This window comes from Cynocephalus volans, chromosome 1 (genome assembly GCF_027409185.1).
Source record: "Cynocephalus volans isolate mCynVol1 chromosome 1, mCynVol1.pri, whole genome shotgun sequence".
NCBI classification, from domain to species: domain Eukaryota; kingdom Metazoa; phylum Chordata; class Mammalia; order Dermoptera; family Cynocephalidae; genus Cynocephalus; species Cynocephalus volans.
Window position 1 is genome coordinate 59,568,923 of NC_084460.1, and position 10,787 is coordinate 59,579,709.

The window sequence follows — 10,787 nt, forward strand, 5'->3', positions numbered from 1 at the left end:
TAGGTCTGAGCCCCTGGAGAGAGCAGAGCTTCTTCAGGGATGTTTGTCACAGCAACATAGGTCTTGGTGAAGGACTGGATCCACGTAATAAATGTCCAACAGCTGGAGGTACCCAGAAATATGCAGAACACACAGAACTATACACATGCATACATAGAACCACACAAGTGCACACACAGCTATACAGTGCACACAGAACTACATGCATGCACACACGACTACACAATGCATGTAGAACAACATGCATGCACACGACTACACAATGCATGCAGAACTGTGTGCACACATACAGCTACACACTGCACGCAACTACACGTGTGCACATGCAGAACTACACACACACAAAGAAGCACATGCACACAGTTACACCCCCTCTGTTACACTAGAATTGTTCTACGGGGCTTCACTTCACAACACACGAACACATTCATGAGATATGCATTTTAACTTTTGTTTTCTCCTTTCTCTTATGCCATTTTTTCTTTTTTTCTTTTAATTTATCAATATACAATGTAGTTGATTTTTGTGTCCCTTTACCAATTCCTCTCTTTCCTCCCTCCCTGCAACATCATATCTGTTCACCTGTCTTAACAAGTTCAAGGAATCGTTGTGATTGCTGTGTTCTCTTTTTGTACCCCCTCCCATTTATTTGTTTGTATATTTATTTATTTTTATTAGCTCCCACAAATAAGTGAGAACATGCGATATTTCTCTTTCTAATCTTCAGAGTTGTAGATTCCCACGCAGTTATAAGAAACAATGACACTCTGTGTGCCCTTTACCCAGTTCCCAGGTGGCAACATCCTGCACTGTCTGAATTGTGCAATGTCACAGTCTGGGTGTTGACAGGGACACAGCCCCAGACCCATCTGATACCACCAGAGTTACCTACACTTGTGCGTGTGTGCACTCATGTGTGTAGTTCTGTGTGTACATGCAGTTCTGTGCATGTGTGCGTGTGCTTCTGTGTGTGCATGTGTATCTCTGTGTGTAGTTCTCTGTGTGCATGTGTGTGTGCTTCTGTGTATGCATGCAGTTCTGTGCATGTGTATATGGTTCTATGTGTGCAGGTGGTCCTGTGCATGTGTATGTGTACTTCTGTGTGCGTGTAGTCCTGTGTATGCATGTGGTTGTGTGTGTGCATGTGGCTCTACACCTTTTGTCACTATGCAGGCTCATGTGGCCACCACAATTTAGATACTGCACAGTCCATCCCAAGGACCCCCATGTCACCCTTCATAGCCACAGCTGCCTCCCCCCACACTGCACATTGGTGGGGGGCGAGACTGTCGTTCCTGTTCTTACATGCGTCATATGTGTGTCACTGGCATAAAATACACATTTACTTGAAGACGATGCACATTCGTTCAACCTGGGCTGCCTCGGTCCTGCAGAGAGAACACCCATGAAGCCCCCCTCCATCCCTTGCCCTGTCTGCTCCTGGCAACAACTTCCCCTGAATGCCCCAGCCCCGTCCTGATGCCAAAGTGTGCCCAGCCCTGGGTGGGCACGAGGGCTGTCTCATGGAGGAGGGACACATCAGGAGTCAGAGAGGAAAGCCCCAAGCTGCGATGGAGGGAGGGCCACGGAGCCATCCTGTGCCTGTGTGGGGAGGGCCAGAAGGATCACAAGGCCCCCAGGAGTCCCCAGTGGGTGGCGAGAGGACAGTGAGGGGCGTGTTGTGCAGGTGGAGCCAGCTGGGGGCAGAGGCAGACGCGGGAGGGCACCTCCTCCTGGGGGGCCCCCTGCTGCATCCCGGTGGACCTGGCACTGTGACAGACATCGCAAGGACGGGAGGTGGGGGCAGAGCCGCTCCCAGCCTGTGCTCCTGGCTCTGACCTCTGACAAACCCACTAGTCTCTCCCCTTTAATCTGCTCCACCTGATCTTCTAGAAGCCACAGGGAGACATCAGGTGCAGACGTCGCACTTTCCAGGATTCGCCTGCCTGATGGTCACAGAGAAGGAAGCAGGACAGCTGCGCAGGCGCTGTGTGATGCTCTGGCCTCAGAGGCCGGCCTGGGCGATCTGGGCTTCCTCTCCCCGCCCAACCCTGTCCTGCCCAGCCGCATCCATGAGTAAGTTGGTCCCAATTCAGGGAGGCCATGGCACAGCTGATGGGCGTGTCCTGTGAGCCAGGTAAGGAAGGAGAGGTCACAGAGCACAGTCAAGCCCCACGTCACAGGCCGTCTGCCCCAGGCCCAGCTGGATCCAGGACATGCACGTGCTCTGGGCACTGCTTCCTCCTGCTCCCGCCACAGTGGCAAGAGCGATGCCACCTCCAGTGGACAGGAAGAGTGCCGAGTGCTGAGTGGTCCCACCGAGGCTGGCGTTTGACTCCTGTGGAGGAGTTGGTCCCACCTGGCTCCAGTCACACGGCCTGGGGGCGATGTGTGCGACTGACCCTGGGGGCCACATGTAGGTGGGGCCTCCACCCAGGCCAGGCAGGAGAGCGGGTCAGGGAAGGCCCGGCCCTGGCCCCTCTGCTTGCCCGAGCAGGTGAGCTCTGACCCTCAGGACTGGGTCTGCACTCGTCTAATGGCCCCCTCTCATTCGAGGACCCCCGAAGCCCTTTTCACTCCTCCCCCGCCCCTATATACGTGTGGGCAGTAAATTTATGTCTCATACCCGACCTCCTTTCTCTGAGACCAGTTGATTTCTCCCCATGTCTTTCTGCGACTGTGTCTTGTGCAGTCAGTGGGGCCTTGGAACTGAGGAGGCAGGACTTCTGTCCCCGCCCCAGGCACCCCCAACACCTGGGCAGGTCCCTTCAGATGCAGAAAACCGCCCGGCTCAGCCCAGCCCAGCCCCCCAGACCTCAACCCTCAGGCCCGGCTCAGTGGGGCACAGGATGGGACTCTCTCTCTCTCTCTCTCTGTGTCTCTCTGTCTCTGTATTTCTGTCTCTCTGTGTCTGTCTGTCCCTCTCTGCTTCCCACCCCATCCCCTCATTTCTCCTCCCGCAGTGTGTGGCCTCCTCCCTGTGGGAGAGCAGAGGGGGACACGGCTGTGGAGGGGCCACCTCCATGACCCCCAGAGGGAGGAGAGGCTTTCTCTCACTAAAGGCTGCGTGCAAAATCCCAGGGAGGGTTCTGATTGGCTGAGCAGGGTCATTCAGCAGCCTGTGATTGACAGTCCCTCCAGAGTCCATGGACATAGGGGCAGGTCCCTAAGAGTGGGGCAGGTGTCACTAGGAGGGTAGAAGGAAGGCTGTGGGAATCCCAGTGGGGTCCTCCCAGGTGCCCCACCATTCCACAGTCCTGCCCACCCAGGACAGAGCCTGTGAACCCCACTTTCCAGGTAAGGGGGTGCAGGGAGGGGTTGCAGCACAGGGTGGGGTTGGGGTGGGGCCCAGCCTGTGGCCCCCAGGTGCAGGGAGGCTAGATGCCATGTCCTCCTAGAGTGGGCAAAGGTGGAACCCAGAGCCCAGAGCCCAGAGCCCTCCTGCCCAGCAAGAATGGGGATGAGGGAACCATCCTCAGGGGGAGGCCAACACCTGGGGCCCTAAGGGTGGCTATCCTGCGGGGCCTCTGCCTGGTTCAGCCGACTCTGAAGGGCTGCAATTTACCAGCAGACGTGCATGTTGACCAGACAGCCTGGGGATGCAGAGGCTCATGATCCCAGAGAGCACTCAGAATTCTCTCCAATGTTTACAAATGATCTTTATTTAAATAAAGTTGGGACAGTTTCTGAAAAGGTAACTCCCTCCCCAACCAACCGGGTCATGAGTGACTTTCTTCTGAGAACCACCAGTGACAGCATCTTGGTGACAGAGTGGTTGGCAGCAGTGGCCTCTGCCCAGAAAAGCAGTTCCATTTCTGAATGGGGGGTCCCCTGCAGGGCTCTGGGCGGCCGTGTTCTGGCTTCATGGCCACCAGTCATCACATTGGGCGGTCCCTGCAGTGTCCCAGCAGGGTGTATCGTCTGTCACGAGTAACAGTGATGAAGAGCAGCTTCGTGCAGAGCTGTGGTGGTCCCCGTGTGGGAGCCTGTAGCCAGTGGGCTCTGCCATGGCTGGGGGCTCCTGGGGGCCTCCTGCTCCTTCCTGGCCCTCCCTGTGCAGGCACAGGGTGGCTCCGTGGCCCTCCCCTTCCCTGAATCCCCTCTGCTGTCTGCGTCCTCTGTGCTCAGAGGAGGCAGAAAACAAACCTGTGTGATTGGGCAGACCCCTCCTGGCCTCGGCCTCTGGGTCTAGCTTGGCTCACACCAGGGGATCACCCTGTCCCTTGCACTGCCCCACTGCACAGGTACTGCAGTGGTGCTAGGCAGCGTGGGCCCACCAGCCTTGCAGCCTCCCCCTGATGTCACGCACCAACCCTTGGGTGTCCCTAAATGCCAGTGAGGGGGCCATGCAGAGAACCCCTCATCATACAGAAGGACCACCTCAGTCCCAAGGCAGGGGCCTCCACCCATGGCCACAGTGTCCAGGCTGCACCCCATCCTGCTCAGTCAGTCTTGGCAGCTCCTGGCAGTGGTGCCTGACCTGTCATACCACCCCAATGCTGTCACCCCATGTCCCTCCCTTCCACCTGTCACAGTACCCCACAAGCCACTGAGGGGCTCATCCTCGGCATGAGACGTGAGGACCCACTGCAGCTGGGGTTCCTGAGCCAGGGCAGGGCTGTCCCAGGGCTCGGCCCCTCTTGCCCCCACACCCAGCCCCTGCCACTCTGAGCCTCATCCCGGGAGGTGCCTTTTGCCTCAGAAAGAAGACCCACCCCCTGAGTCTCCATGAGTTTCCCAGATGCCGCTGCCTTGTTTTCTTTGAGATGGAAAAACTGCCTTAGGCCACCACACCCTCACCTCTGCCCTTTCCCTCAGAGTGGCCCTCTGTCCTCCAACCACATGGGTCCACACTCCTCCTCCTTCCCTCCAGATAGCCCTTTCCTTCCTGTCTCTTGGATTTTGTGTTGTCCCAAACCATGAGCCCCTGACCAGGGCTGGCCATGTCTCATATAGGTTGAATTGTGCTATGTTTGGAAAAAGGGTCTTTATAGATGTGATTTAGATGAAGTCATTAGGGTGGGCCCTAATTAAGGTGACGTGAAGAGGTTCTCCCGTTATAACAGGGGAGACGTCTGTGTGAGGACGGAACAGAGACTGGAGTGTTGCCATAGCCACAGCCAGGAGCCACCAGGAGCTGGAGGGGCAGGAAGGATGCCTCGCTCCAGACTTCAGCCCACAGGATGGGGTGACAGATCCTTGCGTGGGGCCATAGGGAACTGCCCCTACATGCCAGCCAACCTTGGTGCCTTCTCCTCGTGCTGACTGAGGGGCACTTCTGCAGAATTGTCACGGGGCAGATGCACCTGGGCTCGGTGTGGCCCCTGGGGAGACTGACCTTCACTTGGCCGGAGCTAGGAGTGGCTCCTCCCGGCACCACAAGCAACTCGCACCCCGCAACAAGGCGGCCTTTGCAGCCGTCCAGCTGAGCAAGTACATCAGCGGTTCAGTGCCCTGTGGTGAGGGTGGTGACTCCGTTCTTGTCCTCTCCTGGGAGGCAGAAGCTGAGGAGCTGAGCCCCGCACTACCTGTTGACGAAGAAGGATGACCCAGCGCCCGCCACTCTGCAGCTGCCCATGTCAGCCACGCATGGCCCCACCATGGCCAGGGCTCGGGCTCACTCTGAGTTTCACTTTCCTTAAGGGTGTCCTGGTGCAGGACCTCCAGGGACACAGGTGGATGGTCCCTGATGAGCAGCCTGACCTCCCTTCCTCAGAAGGGCCAGAGCTTTCCCTGACAAGGGGCGGGACACCAAGGAGGAGGGCCCAGAAGGAGCCTGCAGGACCATGGCAGGTCCTGTATCCCTCTTTGCACACTGCAGACCAGGGTATGGAGCCAGGGGTGGAAACGTGCTCAGGGCTCGACGCAGGGCTAACTGCGACAAAGCCACAGCCCAGATGCTGTGGGTGGACCCCGTTTTCTGCACAGGGCTATCGCAGAGGGTGACCGTGTGGTCTGAGCATGTGGACAGTCATGGACCCCACACAGGGGGAGCAAGATAAGCCAGCAGCCCAGTCACTTGGAGGATGGTGACTGGCCAAGGTCCCCAACTTCCTGCCACCCCTCACCCCATGCGGCCAATTCCACGGGCCCACAGCTGAGTCAAGGACTCTTCGTCTCCCACCTGCCTCCAAAAAGAGGAAGAAAGGTGTGCTAAGTGCCTGCCCAGGCTTTCACAGGCCTGATGGCCACCCAGCCGGGAAGCATGTGGGGTGGGTGGGCAACCGCAAACACCATCCCAATCTGCGAAGTGTGGACCAGATCCCCTAATTCCAGGGCTGGGGAGAACTTAGCCCTTGAGATGCTGATTTATTAAGTTACCTGCAGTCACCCCCATGGAGCTGCGGCCCCACTGCATCCCCTGTATGTCTCTGGGTTTGTGAGGGGAGCAGGCCGAGCAGGTCCTGAGGAGGAGGGGCTGTGTCACCTCTCCCCCAGGGTGATGGACATGCAAAAAGGATTACTCAAAGCCCATTTCTTCTGAACAATGAGAAGCCCTGAAAGGGTTAATTTCCACAAACCCTCAAGAGAGAGGCAATCCTCCTTGGAAAATTAACACTGAACTGGGGTCTTCTTTCAGTATTTATTCTCCAGGCCAGGAAGGAACATAGGTGGTTACAAAAAGAACAGTAAGATAATTGTCATGGCAACAGTCATTAGGTTTAGTTGCACCAAGGACATCTGCCCTTGGAGCCAGCAATTTTGCTGTGTTACAATTCTTTATCTACAACAGAGACTTTAGCCTGGGGAAAGTTTCCTGTCTTTTGCAAGGTTAAAATTTCTATGTGTAATTTTTAAAAGTTAGGCTATACCTGAAACTACAGGGCTTTGGAAGCTAGGCCCTGTGAAATACATTTGCTTTATTAATGTTAGTATACTCCACAGGGGTGGGTGCCTGACAGAGGGATAGTGGGGTCCCAGCAGGTAGAGCTGCCACAGCAGGTTGGGCAGAGAAGAAGGCTGACCTGGCGCTGGCTTGAGGTCAGTCTGTGTGGGGTCATGATCACCCAGGAGGCCAGCCAAGGTCCCCAGGGGTGGGCAGTGAGTCCGCTCAGCTGTGGCTCTGTGTGCCTCATCCCTGGGGGTGTCTGGCCACTGTGGACCCCAGAGCCTACCTGAGGCATCGTCCTCACTGCACAAGTGGGATCTTCCTATCATCAGGAGGGAGATGTGAGTTTGGGGAGATGGATTTGGGGGCTGGAGGGGCAAGGGGCTCAGTGCTGGCTAGAGGCAGGAGTGGGTGGAGCACTAACGTTTTGGGCCGAGGACGAGGGGAGTGAGTGGAAGGGACAGCATGGGCATCCTGGCCCCTCTCAGGGGACATGGCTTCACATGGACCCTGGATGGTGTGGCAGGAGGCACTGAGGACATTGTCTGCTGTTACCCGAGATACTCAATGTCCACGTCCCTGCAGGCACACCATGCAGCTATCCCAACAGTCAGATGTGTCCTGCAGTGGAGCAGATACCAGAAGTGTGGGACAGGTGAGACCGGCAAAGGGGACTTTACAGATGTAGTTCCCCTCCCCTGCCACACACGGAAGCTGTGCAGCTGTGGGACGTGGGGACAGCCGTGTGGTCACCGTAGCACCCCTGCCCCCCACCCCCCACCCCTGTTCAGTATGAATGGACTCATCTTCAGATCCTGCACCAGAGGCCTCTTGACCCCCTGACCTCCGACCTCAGGCAGGACCACCGTTTCCCTTAATGGACCTGATGAGATTCAAGCCCCTGTGTTCACAGCCGGTTCCTCTCTCCGTCGCACAGTCCTGGAGCCCTGCCCACTCTCATGGCCTGAGCTCACGTGTGGTGACCAAGGGACCCCAGGATAGGACACAGCCCAGTGGCCTTGCACACCAGGCCACAGGCCAGTGGCCACCCCACTCCACCTCCCACTGCCCCACCTCCTGCCGATCTGTCCCCAGTGTCACCCCACTCCAGCCCGGCCCCTCAGCTCTGTGTCCTGTGGTCTTGAGTGAGGCCCCTCTAGCCTTATCCTTGTCCATCCTCGGGGGGCCCAGCTCCACCTGATGAAATCCCCTCTATGCCCACGTCCTGGGGGCAAGGATAGACCCCCCCACCATGACACCCCACCAGGCGACAGTGACATCTAACAGGAATCTCAGGCGAGGTCATTCCTGTCATCCTCACTTCATCTGACCGTGCTTCAGAGCACACTGGGAGCCCCGCCCCATCAGAGCAAAGGCAGCCGACCCCCCAGGAACCCCCAGGACCCCCCTCGACCCCCTGATGTGCAGGAGCTACAGCGGGGCTCTCACGAAGCAGGGTGCAGAGCAGAGGTTACCGGCAGAGCCAGGGGTGGGCATGGGCCAGAGCCGGAGGCCTCAGCGACTCTGTAGCACTTGCACCCGGGACAGTGTGGGCCCAATGTGCTCAGACAGACGCCAAAATGAAGAGGAAGAGGAGGATGACAAAGGGCGTCTGGAGGGTCGCAAGTGTCCGCCCTGGCCGAGCTGGCTACTGCCACCCTCCGGAATGTTCTAAAGACCCTGAGCCTCACCTCAAAAGATTCCCCGAAGTTTAGTCAAATCCTCAGGTATCCCCAGCTTGGCTGCACAAGCTGAGGGGCCGGTGCAAGGCTTCCAGAGCCCTCTACAGCAGCTTTGGAGCAGGAAGGTGGGGTGGCCTGTCACTGCCACCATGTCCACACCAGGGACGGCTGCAAGTACACGTTTGGAACTTGCAGAGAACACATTTCATCTGCCACCTCTGCACCCCATGGCCTCCCCTCTCCCCAGGACCAGGACAGAGGGTTTGACTGAGCCCCCTGCCTGCCTGGCCCTGGTCCCCTCCTCACTGGGGGCCTGTCACTCCTGGGCTCTGGCCCCACGCTGACCCGGAGTGTCCGGCCCTGAGGCCCGCAGGCCAGACCTGCAGGCCAGGATTTCAGCCCCTCCCTGCCCTGCCTGTGGGGCTGCCTGGTGGTCACCCTGAGCCTTCAGTCTTTGAGTCATCCTCTCCTAGGCCAGGGCTGCTGCAATGTCCCTCCACGGCCGCAACCGTAGGTGGCACCGACAGACACCACGGCAGGCCCCTGCATGCTCACCTGCTGGCCTGACGTTAGGAGCCAAGTGGCCCATGGCAGCCATGGCCTGCGGTTCAATGGAAAACCACACCTGGAACATCCTGGTGGAACTGCCAAAAATCAGAACCAAACAAGGAGCCCAGAACAGAGGGGAAAGTCTGCAAAGCAGGTGGGGAATGACACATTCACCTTTAAGAATGCAACTTCACATCAGAAACAACAGAAGCCTGAGGACGATGCAGGGATAGAAACTGCCCATCTAGAAGCTTATTCCCAGTGAGAACGCCCTTCAAAGATGAAGGCAAAACAAAGACATTTTCAGACCCAAAACACAAAAAACAAAAAACCCCAACCCCCTCCACCCGCAAACTCTAGCAGCAAGACAGAGGGCTCCCAGCAGACCTGCCCTCCAGAGACCCAGAGGCGGTCCCTGCGAAGGGGACGGTCCCAGACAGAGCTGGCCCTGCAGGAGGAAGAGGGGACACCGTAGAGACTGGCAGGAGCAGGGAGGGGCACTGGGAAGGGTGAGAGTGCGGAGGATGGTGTCAGGGACTTTACAGCAGTCCTCCTGCTGTTGGATCCGGTCAGCCCTCCTGCGTCCTCTTGTTTCCAGTGTGCTGTCTGGTAAACAGCTGGAGCAGACGTGGTCGCTGGGTGGGACCCCCACCCTCCAGGACACCGAGGCCACACCGCCTGCCCCTCTCCCGCACCACCCGTTGGGGTGCCACCCAGCGAAGAGCACCAGCATTTGCTCTGGCACTGCTGGCGAGGGCTCGGGCTTAGCTGGCGAGTCTGGCGAGCGTCCAGGGCTGGTCGGGGGTCTGAGCTCCTCCCCAGGGTGAGCCAGGGTGGCTGCATCCAGCCCCTGCCCTCTCCAGCATCTGGGGCCGTGGACCCCACCTTAGCTTCTGTCCTAACAGCCCCCACTACCTGCCCTCGTGTCAACCCTGCCCATCTTGGCTTTTTAAGACTCAAAACCCTTTTCCTCAAACTGTGGTCACTGCCAAATGCGTCCAGCATGAGATGGGCTTTCTTTCCATGTGCACTTGAGCTGTGAGGACATGGGAGGGACCTGGGAGCGGTGACCCGCCTTGGGAGCGCAGGGAAGGACAGTCCGCAGGATCTGAGTCTGACCGTCCCCTTCCCTGGTGCAGCTCCTCTTTGCCTCATGGATCGTTCCACAGGGAGTGGCTCGGTCTTCACATGTTGGGAATTTCCAGTCGCCTTTTGCTATCTGCTTCTAGATAGTTCCCTGTGACCCACATGCTCTGCAGGACGTGATCCTTTGCAGGTGTTGGAGCTCATCATGGGCCAGATCACAGCCGTGTGGAGAGTGTTTCTGGAGTGTTCTGTACTTGGTGACACTCTGTAATTGTCACTTAGTCAGGGGGGGTCACAGTGTCACTCAAATCTCCTCTGTTCTACAGGTTTTTGTTTGTCTGTTTGTGGTTTTCAATTATTGCAAGAGATGTGCTAGAACCTTCCATCTTCATGGCGAATTTGTCTCCTTCCTCCTAATCAGTTCTGTCATCTTTGTTTCATGTGTTGCTTTGTTTTGTGTTTTGCTAAATTATTACTGCATACCCGGTTAGATTATTATGTCCTCTTCCTTAACATTATGAGAAAATTAAAAAACTTATGGAATGCCAATTACCAGCATAAAGAGGGCTTATTAAATTATTAGTGTTTTAAAAGAACCCACAGTCCACATGTCACAGGACATACTCAGCTCCTGGCTGAGG